Here is a 17,882-nt window from a genome sequence, read left to right on the forward strand (position 1 = left end):
TTCAATTTTTGTTCAATATATGTTTTAAGTGAAAAGATTTTCCGTTTACCCTATAGTTAACCCATGTATTTGTTTGAATAAAAATAGGGATTCGCCCTCATAATATTTTAAATCAATTTTTTTTTAAAACAATCAAGGGATAACTATTTATTTAAATTATTAATTAATTGAATTGATTTAAAATAAAATAATTTACAATTTTATTAAAAATTAGAATTATTAATAATTAAATAAATGTTCATTCTTATTTAAATAACTTTCATTATTAAATAAATTAATTAAATTAAATTGATTAAATTAATTAATTTTAATATATATATATAATAATTATATTTTAAATAATTATTATAAATCAAATAATTAATAAGGTTTATTTATTAAATAATAATTAAATTTAAGTTGATTAGATTTTAAAAAAATTTAAACAATTAATAAAATTTATTTATTATATAATAAATAAAATTAATATTAAATAACATATATAAATAAATTTTTAAATAAAAATTAAATTAAATGCAAATCAACACGATGACTTTAATAAAGTGACACTATTTTAGCAACTACTGACCCTTTTAAAAGTGCAGCCACCTGCTAACACAAGCTTGCGACAACACTGCTATCACAATACCTACAACAATAGTGGCTATTGATGCACAAAGGGGGGTATGGGGTTTTCCACCTCTTCCTCATTTAATATTTTTTAAAATTATATAATTATATATATATTCTGAAATCGTATTTGAAAAAAGAAGAAGAAATTTTAATTAAATTAAATTTAATAATATATATAAATTATAAAGAGAACAATAGCCCCCCTTTAAAATTATTTAAAAATATGTATTTTTTATACAAAATTCTAGCTTTAATTTGATAGAGGCAACATGCCCAATTGATCAAATTCTCAAATGAAACCTTCGAATTTAATATAAAACCCTTCTTCATTCAATTTCCAATTTTTTTAAATCTATTGAAAGAAGGATTATATTGATCATTTAAACTTTTCCATGTACAGACTATTTAACAAACATACTAGAAATTCATAATATGAGACATTCATCGCAAGAATTATTTAGACAACCATTCAACAGACATGATAAAGACAGGAGAGAAGGAGCATAATAAATTGAGTGAATAATCACAAGTTTCTACCTAGACACAAATGCTAATCGCTATGCCCAAGAAAATTTTACAGAAGTTCCTCCTCTCAGAATATTCTCCTTTCTAAACATTCCTTCCTCTTCCAAATATTTGCGGTCCTTCCCAAAAACTTTTCTCCCCTTGAAAATGAACTCCCAAATTGTGATATGGAGTTCTCTCCCTAAAACTAGGGCACTAATTGTGCGTTCACCCTAGAGAACTCCTTGTTCACCAGACTTCAACTCTAAATTGACTTTTCTTTATCTTTCCTCTTTTTTTTTCTTTTTCATGCACATTTTTTGAATTATTAAATTACTTTATTTAATTTTCACTTGACTTTTTTTTAAATTAATTTATTAAATTTAATCTCATGCACACATCATGCAATCATGAAACTTTAAATAAATAAATTTCTTATCCCACTTCTAAAATTATCTTCAAATGTTTAATTGATAAAATATTTATTAACTTAACCAATAATATTATTTGACATTTATTTAAAAATGGGCTCTAAATATATTATTATTAAATTAAATTAATATTATAACATTCTAAATTTATTCTTATAACTTTTATCTTCAAATTTAGTTCTTTTTATTTAATTAATTTCCCAATTAATTAAATTAAATTAAATATTAAAATATCATAATAATTTCTCATTAAATTAAAACATTAATTTAATCATTTAATTTGACTTAATTAATAGGAAAAATCACTAAGGACTCATAAAAGAAAATACAAAAACCCATCATAAGAAAACACATACAAGATCAAACTAAAGGGTTATAATCATGAATTAACGTCATTCAACACATTTAGAAGGTAGTCAACTCAAATACTTGTCCTAATTTTCTAGGACCAATGGCTTAAAGGTTTAGGATTTGGACTTAAGAATTTATCTCCCCTCTCTTACCATTGAGATAATGCAATAGGGTACACTCGTCATGGCAATTCAAAGAAGTTGATACCTAGTACCTGCAACCTACATAAAATCCACACATCTACAAACACAATATTCTAAGTTAAACAGGCAATGGCAAGTAGTGGTGCATCATGTAGATCCTAACTAGTAAGTGACTATGACTCCCTTCCTTAACCACATAAAAAATTCCATACATAAAGAAACATACATGCACACCATACATATACAATAAGGGATAAGTATCCATAAGAGAACACATATGATAATCTATCTAACTAATCATTATCAATAACTAAAATCATTGAATAATCATCATGCATACATGAAATATAGAGTACCAAGTAATCTCATCATATATCAACTGAATATGAATCAATATTTGATAATCTCAAAATAATACTACTAATGATCAAGCATAAAACTGGTCTAAAAGAGTTCAACAATGATAGATAAAATGTAAACTCAGGGTAGGCACCACATCTTCTTTCTCAAAATCGACATCTTCTCGAGTGTTAAAAATACATACTTGTAGATTTTTTTAATTATAATATACTATATCTAAGTAAAACTCTATGAAATATATATGAGAATATTCTTGACTTTGAGCTCTATAAAATGATGTTTATATTTTATTAAAAATATATAATAAAAAATAGTAAGAGTTATTGAAACATCAATTTTCTAAAATAAGTTTATTTCTTTAGTAATTGGATACTAACTACTATAAAACATGCATTTAATAGATATTTCCAATTGGAAAAGTGTAAGACCATATATAACTTTGCTAGAATAAATTTATCAAAGATCATATATTTGAACAAAATCAATTTTTAGATAGAAATACTCAAATTCATTCATTCTAATAAGTCATCTTGAAAGGTGGCACAACTTTGTAATTTCACCCACACTTTAATTAAAAATGTTAAAGACTACAAAATCTAGAATTTAAAATTATTAAGCATAATATGCATAGCCAAACTTGGATCTTGTCAATTTTTTTGGTACAAATAATTCAAATATTGATATGTGCATGTGTGTGTGTGTGTGTGTTAGAGAGAGAGAGAGAGAGAGAGAGAGAGAGAGAGAGAGAGAGAGAGTTGGCGATTGACAATAGGCAGAAAAATATGGTATTTAGGAGGAAGATATTGTGAGAGGGGAGAAACAGAGAGATGGAAAATGGGCCAAATAATAGGGGTATCTTCTAGATGATGGAAAGATAAGTGGAAGGATAGTGACATGGTATCAATAGAGATATTTGTGTATGTGCACATGCGCACGTGTGTGAATGAGTGAGTGTGTGTGTGTGTGTGTGTGTGTGTGTGTGTGTGTGTGTGTGTGTGTGTGTGTGTGTGTGTGTGTGTGTGTGTGTGTGTGTGTGTGTGTGAGAGAGAGAGAGAGAGAGAGAGAGAGAAGGAAGGTAGTGATTGGTGCTTATTATAGTGAATATATGGCAAGATAAGTGGGCAAGGAAGAGAGATGACATCTATATCTTGGACAAAGTTAATTATCATTTAGTATAAACAAACATGTTTATGTAGGGAAGATAGATTACATATATATTATAGGAGGAAGTTTATTATGGATTAGAATAGACAAAGATGTTAATGTAGGGAAGAGAGAGATAGGGTGCTGAAATTAGGTATATTTTTATATATATAAATTAGGAGGAATGGATGGTGTAATGGAAGAGAAAGAAAAAAAGTGAGAAACAAAAAGTAATATAGGGGAGAGGGAGTGGGATAAGGTATAGATTAAGAAGGAAGAACATTAAGGATCAATATAGATACAGATGTTGGTAGAGAGAGAGAGAGAGAGAGAGAGAGAGAGAGAGAGAGAGAGAGAGAGAGAGAGAGAGAGAGAATGGATTGATAGATGTAAGGTATACATAGATGATAATTATGGGGAATTCAATGGGAGAGGGGGTTGAGAGAGATAACATTGATAGTGAAAATAATTATGAAAAATAATAGGAAAAGATATTGTGAGAGAGTGAGAGCAATGGTAATCACAAGGAGATATATGAGCACTTGTTTCATTCCATATATTTAAGCAAGTTTTTATTTTATTCATCTAGATTATATTTCTTTCAATTTATTGTACTCACATAATATTATACTTTGGTATTTTTCTTTTTATCTTATTATGGCCCATCTATACTCTTTTGTATGAGACAACATCATGGTATGTTTATGTCTATAATTCATTCTATGGTGCTTGGAAGACACTTATGTCCAAGATAGTAAGGTAAAAAATTATATGACATGGTCTTTATAGTTAGTGTAATGTGAGAAATGGTGATCAATGATAGACCTCCACTTTTCACAAATACTAGTAGGGTTCTAAAATATGCTCCTTAGGCCAAATATTTTTTTATAGAACCCAAAAGGATTAAGTAGAAAAAATGAAGATCAAGATAAAGGATGTGATTTTAGAGTCTTCCTTGTATAGGCATGAATATGGTGTATATATAATGTAAAGTAAAGAAATGACTTGTCTAATGATAAAGAAAGGTATCTTATGCAAGAGAGATGGTAATCAAAAGGCTGTATATGATAAATATAGGCAATAATTGTGAGGAGATGTGTGTAGGAAATAAGTGGAAGAGGGTGATATGTACATGGGGAAAACATAAAAAATTAATAGGGGAATGATATAGTGATTTTTGGTGTAAATAAGTATTTACTTATTACACTTACTTAAGTTTACTTAGGTTAATGCATTATTTAATTATTTTGCATTATTTTATTTGTGAGACAATTAGGAGTTTGTGCACTCTTTTGAGTTGTCTTGATGACATCACAAGGGTCCGCACCTCTTTTAAGCACATGTTTTCTACAACATAGGAATCTTCTACATACATATGATACTTTGTCATTCTTATCCATTCATCTAGAATGTTGGAGAAGATGCTTAGTTGTCTTATCTCCTAGTTGTTTCTATAGACATTCTAGGTGCTTCCTAAGAGGCCTTTATATATAGGCACTCCTAATGTGTTTGTAAATCACATTCTAAATAGAGCAATATATTCAGACATGCTCTAATTAATTGATCATATCCATTTTTGGTCTATAGTTCTGTTTGTGTTTGAGTTCTTAGTTCCTAGGTGAATTTTTCCCTTAGAAAAATTCTTACATGGTATCAGAGCAACTTGGAGACTTTCTCATCACATAGCCATTCGAGACCATGCTTGCTTCATCACCTCAACCTGAATCCAGAGTGCTACAAAAATTAGGAGCGTCTAGAGCCAGATCTGACCTTGCCATGGTGTCCGAAATGCTGAATTGGTGAAAATCAGCTACAAAGCTGCCTAACTGAGGCCAAAGTTGATTGTGAGGCAAATTTTTTTTTGCAAACTGGCACTCAAAGGACTGATTTGCAAAATTGGTATGATCATTTCAGATTTGTACATTTAATTCTCATATCTACTTTTTTTCATCTGCATCTCTACTATTTTTTCGCATCTACATTATTTTCTAGAAATCTTTTGGTCATAGGGCCATAGGAGAGATTTTTTGTAGGTGAAGATTGAAGCTTGTTCGTGCAAATCTGATATTTACATCACATTTAGAGGTCCAAAAACCCCCAGATCGGATTTTGTTTCATCCAAATCAGACATCTGAGGCAAAATCTAGAGCCATTTATTTTTTGGAGGCGACGACGATTCAGAAAAAATAACAGCAACAACAATTTTCAAACAGCAATATCTTCCTCATACGGACTCCTTTTTGTGAGAAATTTTTTTTTTTTGGGGGTAGGATTTCGTGATCTACACATTGGTGTAGGTGGTTTGAGATCTCTAGTTTTTAATTTTTCTGTGGCTCCAAAATCTCAAATTTTGCCACTTAAAATGCTTGGTATGGGCTCATCTGGACTCCAAATCAGGTTCCATTTTTTTTGAAAGTGCATTTTTTTGGTCTACTTTCCAGATCTATAATCACATTATAGGTTTTTTAGATAGAAATACTACTTTTAGGAATAGGCCTTAAATTGGCAAGTGGCTTTCAAGTGCCAAGAACATCTTTTTCAGGGGTGGTTCTTTGATTTTTTTGGGGGTTTCTTTTATTGGTCCATTATGGAAGAGTCAGATTTGATCTACTTGAACCCAAATAACTATAAGGAATGGAGTCAACTTATGGTCAGATATCTCTCTTAGCATAATGCACTGCCATATGCGCTAGATCTTAAGTATATTGTTGATCAAGTTGACCTCCTTATTCCTACTCTTTATCACTATATGGAGTATAAAGTTCTAAAAAAGATGTTCAAAATTAAGTCATCTAATCCATATGTTTTATGGATGTATCTTTGGGAGCATTATGGAGATCCAGCTATTTCTCCATTCCCAGAAGATCTACTTCCTCCAATTGTAGCTGACTCCTCTTCTGATGAGATCACACCTCTAACTCCTATTGCTCCTACTGATCCTATCTCAGCCACAGATGCTTTAGAATCAGTGTAGTAGGATACTTTATGTCTTGCTACTCTACCTTCATGCGAAGACTTCCTTTCCAATATTGCGCAGTTGTTCATGGAGTCTCACATTGAATATGTGGGGGATATTATTGATGAAATTCATCTTCTTTTTGAGGCAAATATTCTATCTTTTGCCGCAGTGACAGATTCAGGTACTTTAGCACTCCAAGGTACTCATGGTCTTCCAAGTGATAATTTATTGCCAGTAATTTCAGTTCTGTTCTTGGAGTCACACACAATAGATATGGGAGACTTTTATGATGATTTCTTGCTTCTCTTTGCTAAGGAGTATTCTACAGTTGTTGTGAGGGCCCACTTTGACCCTCAACTCCATGCTCTACATGATCAATCCTTCTAGATTGGCATGATTGTGGATTCTTCTTTACAACATCTGCGGGAGGTCTCTCTCACATTTGGGAAGACTATTGGTTTCCTAAAATAGGTTCTACATCCTTCCTTATTCTATCTGCTCTTCTCTTTAGTAGTTTTGGAGGAAGTCATCAATAGTATCAAAAAAGAGACTTTTGAACAGGTTTTAGAGATACCAGTCATCATAGAGATCCCTTCTCCATACAGGGGACACATCTCATAGGTACCCTTGCCATTGTTTCTTCCAAAGGGGAGGAACATCATTCAAAGGTCATGGATCAGCTTCTACAACAGAGCATTCTTCACTAATCGGCATACTACTTTTAAGGGGGGGCACTACCTTGTCTCCTTCTTCTCCTTTTTCGGGGGGACTTTTTCCTCATAGGAGGTTTTGTCCTTCTCCATTCTTTCTTGTATATACATGGATGCATGTCATAATGGGGGGGTCTTGATTACTCCATCCATCGATGCATCCTTATTCATCTTACTTTTTGGGGGAGGGTTTTTCCCATGAGGTTTTCCCTCTTTCCCCGCTTTATGGGAGATTTGCATCTTCATTATGTACATGGGTACCTAACATGGCCTAGTAGCCAGGACCCATTCTGTATCTTCATCCTAGTTTTGTAAGCTTAAGGGCATTCCCCTAAGTTTCCCTTAAGGGGGGGTGTTGGTGCAAATGAGTATTTACTTATTAAACTCACTTAAGTTTACTTAGGTTAATGCATTATTTTATTTGTGAGACACTTAGGAGTTTGTGCACTCTTGTGAGTTGTCTTGATGACATCATAGGGGTCCGCACCTCTTTTAAGCACATTTTGTCTACAACACAGGAATCTTCTACATACATATGACACTTTGTCATTCTTATCCATTCATCTAGAATGTTGGATAAGGTGCTTAGTTGTCTTATCTCCTAGTTATTTCTAGAGACATTCTAGGTGCTTCTTGAGAGGCCTTTATATATAAGCACTCCTAATGTGTTTGTACATCACATTTTGAACAGAGCAATGTATTCATACATACTTTGATTAATTGATCATATCCATTTTTGGTCTACATTTGTGCTTGTGTTTGAGTTCTTAGTTCCTGGGTGAATTTTTCCCTTAGGCAAATTCTTACAGTGATAAAGATGAGTGAGGATACTAAAATAGAGTAATTAGGGAAAGATATAAAGAGACTGATAGAGAGAGATAATAATTATAGCCCAAAGTGATGGTAAGAGTGGGATAAGGAAAGAGATTATATATATATATATAGAGAGAGAGAGAGAGAGAGAGAGAGAGAGAATAATTAAGATGGAATGAAATAGAGTTACTAGTGGGAGAGATAGATGGTAATTAGGTTTAATACATGGAGAGAGAGAGAGAGAGAGAGAGAGAGAGAGAGAGAGAGAGAGAGAGAGAGAGAGAGAGAGAGAGAGAGATGTGTTAGAGAGAAAATGAGGTAGGAGAAGAGCTATGAAGTAATTATAGCATGACCTTATATCCTCTTAATAAATTGAACAATAACCTTAATTTCTAAGACTAATTGAATAATAAACCTATTTCAACACTAACCCTAACCTTAATTAAACATTAGATGTTGTCTATGTGTAATTGTTTCGAAATCAAATTTATATAATCTAGACATGAATACAAAGTCAAATTATGATTTTATTCATGAGGACTTTCCCATCACATTCTACTAGATTTAAATATATTATATATTATATAATATGTATAAATAAAGTCTAAAGATATTGAGACTTTAATTTACATTTTAAAAAATGAGTATAACTAAAAAATAAAGCCATGACATCTCTCAGATTTCTTTATATATATTCTATAATATATAATATACGTATAGCTAGTTGTATCTAGTGATTATTATTCTCTATTTTAATGTAATTTTATTAGTCCATTCCATAAGGTAGGAGACTAAGGTTTTCTATTTACTTTTCATTATCAATCCACTTGTTGAAAACTATGGAAATTCTATAAAATTGCACTTATACTATGGTTCTTTGAATTTTTACTTATTAAAATGATTTTTTATGTTTTATTTCTCATTTTCCATTGGTTTTAATGGTTTTTCTTAGTGGTATTTTTCTTTTCTTGTGGAAAAATAGAAGAAAATATGATAAGTGTCCATAACAACATGCAATATTTTTTATTCTGAAGTGTTGGTAAATAGATTTGTGAATGTGATAGTTACTTCTGAAACTAACCCTATTTGCCCTATGAATAGTGACAATTGTGCCAACAGTTGGAGAGATTGAAACCAATCATTACTAGATTACAACCTTCCTCTATGTTTGAGAGGGGTAGCTCCCTTGTATGATGGGTGTATATTATTTTTCAATAAAATGTATTCAAACTTAAAGGTTAAAGAGAAAGCTATTGATGACGAATGCATTGAACGACTTCATAACTTTCTTGCATAGCTTAAACTGCTAAAAAGAAAGATCAAGAACTATGATTAAAGGTTAGCATTAGCTTAGTGATGATACAATAATTCATTAACATCTACCCCATATCATGAAAACATTAATTACAACTATAATCGACACCTAAATAGTTCAAACTTTGAAGAAAAGAGAATACAAAATGCATGTTCCTTTATTTCCTTGCACCAAGAACATAAGAAGAAAGCAATTACAAAGAAAACTTCTATACATAATTCTTGAAAAGAAATCGTATCATCGAAAACATAAGTGTTCCCTTATTCCAAATTCCAAAAAGTCCCTAATTAAATTGAGATTTAGGAAATTATAGCTATTCTAGCATAACCAACTGTTCGAGTTTGTAACTACATCAAAAGTTAGAGTTTAGATATTTTGAAATGCATATTACAACCAACTCTAACCTTTTTATTGTGGAAAGGTAGTAGGCTAGCTTCACACTTGCCACCTCCCCTATTTGATCATTTTACAACAACAGATCTACCAAAGCAACCTTCACATTTAACTCATGCTACCATTGTATTGTACCACTTGATTGGGTTGATAATTATAATATGGACATGAGGCTAATCATCTTGTCATATAATAATTTCTTTGAATCAAATGTTAGTACGTGGATCACCTCGCAAGGTGGTGACCCAAAACCCCATGTGCACTTTGTGAGACTTATCTAGTGTTAATCTTTAGGGCAAATAATCATCTTCATGATACCCTTGATTTATAATTCCACCAATTTTGTTTGTATCCATGTTTTCATGCTCCAAGTTGATAACATCCTATCAAGTAACTCACATTCCTTGTCTTAGATTGGGTGCTACCATGCTCTGTTGATATCTACGTGGACATAAGGATCCTCAACATGGATAGTGAAAATATGGAAGGTTAGTATCTTTCCAAACCAATGGCATTTTATGTCTATGCCTTCCTTCCAAACTACTCTTTACTGAGAGGCATGATTTGTGGCATATGATGTCTTTGATCTTCAAGTGCATAGGCTAGAGGTTGGAGTTGCGGTTGACCCATCTTCTACTAAAAATTCAAAATCCCCACATTGACTTCCATTACATGGGCCTTTTATTAAACAATTCATGTCCTTCGTCTATGACCTTCCTTATGAATACAACTAATTTTCATTGGATGCCTCAAGCTAGAAATGAGGCTAGAGTCATTTCTTGTGCCACCCAACTAATACTTCAAAATCCTTCATTGAAGATTGGAGGAAGACGTGGACATTCCATGAGATGTCATTCCTTCCTTCAAACACTTTCAATGCATTGTGTTAAATATACACTATTTTTTTAAATATCCCATCAAGGTCATGGGTTGGAGAAATGATGGAAAGAGTTTCCAAGCAGTTCCTACACTTTATCTTTGCTTTTGAACTAATTGAATATTAAAACATTCTATCAAATAGTTTGTCTGACTTGTATGTCTTCATGTAGTGAATGTATATACATTTGTAAAACCACAAGCATGTCTTTATAGCTTGCTTCATCAGATGTGGTTAGGATTTTCTATCAAATTGTCTACATGCAAGGTCACTGTTGCTACTTCTACATTCAAATGCCCTTCAAAACTTGGAATTCTGAACTCATAAGTTATCAATTCTTCAAAAATTGGTAGTGGTGTAGATTGGAAAAAAAACCATTGAACCATTCCTCGCTTGACGGACCATCTTCATTTAGTCACATTATTCACCATGTGATAGCTAGGTGGAGTGTGCATGGGTTATCAATATTCTTTCTAAGACTTCAAGTTTTCCATACCAAATTCTTGGAACTATCATATGTGTGTAGAAATTATTTCAAATAGATCACACACTTGATTTGATGGTAATCTCTAAGATTTACAATCAAATTCATTTGTTTTGGATTAGACTTGCTATAAGACTTTTCCTATTTCTTTCTAGCATTAGTTTCCAACATTTTTCTTCCCTATGTTGTGATGTGTGTTAACAAAATATTGGTATCATTGGTCTAACAATTTTCTTTCTCTTCACTCTAGCAACATTTGAAGTTGGCTTCAAACATTTAAATTGGTATTTCAACATCAATCACCAATTCTGAAATTTCATTCCATGTCTTTGTAGGCTAGATAGAGGAAATAATACTATGTTCCTTGCCTATAGTTGAAGCCAAACCATTCATGTGCCTTGCCCTATCAAAATATTACATGCCTCAAAATAAGAAGCACTACATCTCTTTGAGAATGACACTTCCAAGATAGTTATACAATTGAGGTTTGGGTTAGGGAAGAAAACTTTTAGACGAAGTTTGGATTCAAACTCAAACCTCATAACCTTAACCTTTGATAAGGTTTTAGTACATAGAAAGAGAGTGGCCTTTAGTAAATGGAGAGAGAAAAGAGTTTATTTTGTGGTGAGAGATGGTTTTAGTACTGGAAGAGAGAAAAGTACATAGAGAGAGAGGTAGTTTTGAATAGTGGAGAATTAAAATCTTCCTATCTCTCCCAGGAATTAACTTAACTAACTCTCATAGTAAAATATCTAGCTAACAACTAGCTCTACCTGGGGACAAGGATTGTGCAAAATGCTAAATGAACCCAGAGTTAAGAAAGAGTAGTTCTTTATCACAAGGGCTATAGAGTCTCCCGAAAAGGAAATAATATATGAAAAGTGTCTAGGCACACCAAAATAGAGAACACAACCAAACAAGAGGGAGAGAAAGGAATAACAAAAACTCCTAACTAGCATATGTACAAGGTAGGGAACCCCTGCCTCTGATAGCTTTATCTCTAGATGAATCATGTGAATCTATTCATGGGACAAGGAAAATAAATTCCATAGTAACTTAATAGGTGTAAACTTCCAAATTCTAGCAAAATCAAATGTAGGCTTGCTACTTAGATTCTGAATTTATGATTCTTAACATACTCCATTTGTTTAGACAAGGGACTATATCCGAATAACCATGCCTCATTAAAAATCTCTAACTTTAGGATCCAACCTTCTTCCTGTTGCACGTCATTTAAGATTTCATCTTGAAAGAAAATTAGAATTAGATTCTTGAGTTTATGAATGCATCTTTGATCCTCTCCTCTACTTGGCAAGCCCTCTACTTGAATTTCTAGTGATTGGTCATCATGAATTCTTGAACTCATTTCTAACACAAGACACTCTTTCTTTCCCATGGTCATGATTATGGTCAAATCTTCTGTAAACTTATTCCAACCTCTATGCATATCCATGTTAGATTGAATCTTCCTATCATCCATTTCTTCTTCCTCTGCTTCCAAAAGATCATCTAGAATTTTTATGCACTTCTAAGTTACATTGATACCATCTTCAATATTGTAGGCCATAACTTCGATTCTTACCCCATTAATATCACAATTCTCTATTTGAATGACCTTCTAATGGTTAAGACTAGAGGATACCAAACTTCATATTGGATTGCCTTCATACAATCTATGACATGAAGTAACCTATGGAGCTATATTCATTAAACCTTTTCTTTGAATAACAACTTGAGAGTCATCAATAGAAATGCCTCCCTCTAAGAATAAATGATTAAAGTAAACATTTTATTCATGGAGGAAATTACTTTCCAAGGATTTTGAGCACAAGCTTGGACTAAATACATCATAAGAGTTTCTTTCATCAGATTCCTCCATGATATTCCCTACTAACTCATTACTTATTTTATCATGCTTATTCTTCTCATAGAAGTTCTTTAACATAGGATTTCATGTTTGATGAGAAGGCTCAAAAAGAGGATTTCTTTGACCTTTGAATGATCCATAGGATTTTAATTGCACTTCCATTAGATTAGAGGAAATTGTTGTCATATCATACAAATTTCATTTCAATATATTTAATGATATCTATGTTCCTTTGAATCATTGATTCTTTTCCAAGACATCTTTCATGAAATGTGTAAGGTTGGTATTCTTGTTGCATGTATGATAAATAAAGAAGACTAGATGATTCATCTTCTTCTCCTTGAAACTGAATTTTAGCTTTTCATCAATTGATCTTTTAATCACAAGTTCATCAAATGTAAAGATATCCTTTTCCACAAGGAAAGTATATTTTTGTAAAGGTTCATTAGTTCTTTTATCTTTGTCAATGGTAGTGGTTTCAAATTGTTCCATAACATCAAAAGTATTGATGTTTTCAATAGATTCATCACCTTGAATAATCATGGAAGGATGAACAAGAAGATCTTCTCCACATAGGAAGTCATCATCTGAAGCATTGAAGCACCAAGTAGGAATAAAAGTATTATGAAATTAACCTTGATCCACATTTCCCTCATGTTCAATCTTATGTTGTGTAGTTTCTTGAGATTTAGATATTTTGTTTTCTTTTCCATTAGGATCAAGATGATTGAATATTTTTCCTTGGATTTGGAAATTTTGACAATGATGCCTTGATACATGACTAGACCCTTCTTCTTCTATAGACAACATCTCTCAACCATCTCCTTGATTAGACATAGAATCCCCATCTTCTTTCATGCATGAAGATTTAGATTATTCCTTTCTCACATTTGGATCAGGAGATGTTCTATTATCAAGAAAATAATTCTTACATGGGTCTTCTTTCTCAAGTTCTTGCAGCATTTTAAGTAAAGAAGGATGTACTTTGTCAAGATCTAGGTGTGTGTTTTTATAGAAGCTTTTTAAAAACTCAACCTAATTAGGATCAATAGAAGCATGATTTTGATGAGCAATAGGGGCAAGTGTTGGGCTACTTTTTTTACCACCATTATCCATCATTGATTCACATGAACCATTTTTATGACCAAAGTCTTCCTTATAATTACAAATGGGACTTTTCTCAAAAATTGATTTTGGTTTGTAAGAGAAAAATTGATTATCCTTACCATCTTCTTCATCTATATTTTGCAAGGTTTGGAGAAAAGATAGATGGATTTTTTCTAGATCTAGTTTCTACCCACCATAGAAACTCTTCAAGAAGCTACCTTGCTTAGGATTAGTGAAAATTGATTTTGTTGAGAGATAGGTGAATGTGAGACATTCCCATTATTATTCATTGTTGATTTAGATGAAAGGCATTTTTCAAAAAGACCTTTATCTTTATATGTTGAACCTTTTTCAAATAAGGAATCATGGTCATGAGAAAGAAACCCATAATCTTTTTTGTCACCTTCTTTGATCTCTAGAAAAATTTGCAGCAAGTAGGGATGAACCATTCTAGGATCTAGCCTCCTACTGCCATAGAAATTCTTCAAGAATTCAACTTGTAGAGGCTCATCAGGAATTTATTTCCTGGGATATGAAAAGTATTCCTCATAGCTATTTCTATCACTATCACCTATACCAAACCATTTTTGAACTCAAACCTTAGATAGAGTCACTGACCTTCATTCAAGGGAAGGTACCTCTTATCAACCATGTTACTAGTTATCATTCACTTGGTCTTGGATGTGACCAAGATTTGGCCTATTTCTTCTTGGAATAGAAACTATTCTTTTGATCACCACAATGTTTTGATAGATAGGCAATTTTCATAAGATTTAGCCAAAAAAAAGAATTCTTCTAGAACCCAGTTCACTTGATGATATTGTTGAGCACTTTGTCTATATCTCCAGGCTAGAGTGTTCAAATCTAAAATAATTTCTTCTTGTGTGTCTTGTAAGCCAAGATTTGGATGTATAACTAGAAACACATTCTCATGTGGCAATACCATCTTGCTTCATTACAAGTGATTGAATGATCTTTCTTGTTCAAATCCATAGTAGAGTCACCAAAAATCTATTGGTAAACATATTTTTCACTATGATAGTTACTTCTAAGCCTGACCTTATTTTCCCTATGAATAGAAACAACTGTGTCAATAGTTGTAGAGATTGAAATCGATCATTACTAGATTACAACCTTCCTCTACACTTGAGAGTGACATCTCCCCTATATGATGGGTGTATTTGATTTTTCAATAAAATGTATTCAAACTTAAAGGTTAAAGAGAAAGCTACCGATAACGAATGCACCAAATGACTTCACAACTTTCTTCCATAACTTAAACCACTAATAAAAATGATCAAGAAATATTCTTGAAGGCTAGCATTAGCTTAGTGATGATTCAATCATTCACTAACATCTACACCATACCATGAAAACATTAATTACAACTAGAATCAACACCCAAATAGTTTAGATTTTGAAGAAAAGAGAACACAAAATGGAAGTTCCCTTATTTCCTTGTAACAAGAACATAAGGAGAAATTGATTACAAAGATAACTTCTATCCATATTTTCCAAAAATTGTCTTATCATAAGAAACATAAGTGTTCCCTTATTCCAAATTCCAAAAACTCCCTAATCACATTGAGATTCAGGAAATTATACCTACTCTAGCATAACCAACTTTATGGGTCCATAACTACATCTAAAGTTAGATTTTAGATATTTTGAAATTCATATTACAAAAAACTCTAACATTTTTACTATGGTAAGCTAATAGGCTAGCTTCACACTTGTCACCTCCCCTATTTGATCACTTCACAGTTGAAGATCTACCAAATCAACCTTCACATTTAGTTCATGCTACCATTGTATTCCGACACTTGATTGGGTTGATAACTATAATATGGAAATGAGGATAATAATCTTCTCATATAATATGTTCTTTGAATCAAATGCTAGTACATGGATCACCACGCAAGGTGGTGACATGAAACCCCATTTGCACTTTGTGAAACTTATCTAGCATTAATCATTGGAACCAATAATCATCTTCATCATACCCTTGATTTATTATTCCACCAATTTTCTGTGTGTCCATGTTTTCATGCTTTAGGTTGGCGGCATTCTATCAAACAACTCATGTTCCTTGTCTTGGATTGGGCACTACCATGCTTTGTTGATATCTACATGGACATAAGGATCCTCAACATGGATTGTGAAAATCTAGAACGTTAGTATCTTGCCAAACCAATGGCACTTTATGGATATGTCTTCCTTCCAAACTACTCTTTGTTAAGAGGCACAATTTTTGGCATATGATGTCTTTGATCTTCAATTGCACAGGATGGAGGTTAGAGTTCAAGTTCACCCATCTTCTAGTACAAATTAAAAATCTCCACATTGAATTCCATTGCATAGGCCTTTTATCAAACAACTCACATTCTTCATCTATGATCTTCCCTGTGAATACAAATAATTTCCATTAGATACCTTAGGTTGGAGATGAGGCTAGAGTTGTTGCTTGTGCCACCCAATTGAGACTTCAAACTCCTTCACTAAAGACTTTGAAACTTTCATCTACGTATGATGAGATTGGGGGAAGATGTGGAAATTCTATGAGATGTCATTCGTTCCTTCAAACACTTTCAATGTATTGTATTAAATAGACACTATTTTTTTTAATCTCCCATCAAGGTTGTGGGTTGGAGAAATGATGGAAAGAGTTTCCAAGTAGTTCATGCACTTTGTCTTTGCTTTTGAATTGATTGAATATTAAAAAATTCTATCAAATAGTTTGCGTGACTTGTTTGTCTTCTTGCAGTGAATGTATATACATTTGCAAAACCACAAGCATGTCTTTTATAGCATGCTTCATCAGTCATGGATTGGGATTTTTTGTCAAACTGTTTGCATGCATGGTCACTGTTGCTACTTATATATTTGAATTCCCTTCAACACTTGGAAGTCCAAACTCACAAGTTATCAATTATTCAAACATTGGTAGTGATGTAGATTGGAAATGAGACCATTGAAGCATTCCTCACTTTGTGGATTGTCTTCATTCAGCCACACTATTCGCCATGTGATAGCTAGGTGGAGTGTCCATGGGTTATTGACATGCTCTCTAAGAATTCAAATTTTCTATACCAAATGGTTGGATCTATCACATGTGTACAGACATTATGTCAAATAGATTACACACTTGAGTTGATAATAATCTCTTAGATTTATAATCAAATTCCTTTATTTTGGATTAGAATTGTTATAAGATTATTCCCATTTCTTTCTAGCATTTGTTTCCAACATTTTTCCACCCTATGTTGTGACATGTATTAACCAAAGATTGGTATCATTGGTTTGATAGTTTGCTTTCTCTTCACTCTGGCAACATTTGAAGCCAACTTCAAACATTTGGATTGGTATTTCACCATCAATCATTGATTCTAAAATTTGATTCAATGTCTTTGTAGGTGGGACAAAGGAAATAGTACTACGTGCCTTGCCTATAGTTGAAGCCAAACCATTCATGTGCCTTTCCTTGTCAAAATATTACATGCCTCCAAATAAGAAGCACTATATTTATTTGAGAATGACACTCCCAAGATAGTTATACAATTGAGGTTTGGGTTAGGGAAGAAAACTTTTAGATAAAGTTCAGATTCAAATTCAAACCTCCTAACCTTAACCTTTGAAAAGGTATTACTACATAGAAAGAGAGTACAAGGAGAGAGAAAAGTATGTAGAGAGAGGTAGTTTTGAATAGTTTAGAATTAACTTCTCCCTATCTCTCTCTAGAATTAAATTAACTAACTCTCACAATAAAATATCTAGATAATATGAAGGATCCATGTATCTACATGTGCATGTGGT

This window comes from Cupressus sempervirens, chromosome 1 (genome assembly GCF_028749045.1).
Source record: "Cupressus sempervirens isolate cs-2001-9-10 chromosome 1, ASM2874904v1, whole genome shotgun sequence".
In the NCBI taxonomy this organism is placed as follows: domain Eukaryota; kingdom Viridiplantae; phylum Streptophyta; class Pinopsida; order Cupressales; family Cupressaceae; genus Cupressus; species Cupressus sempervirens.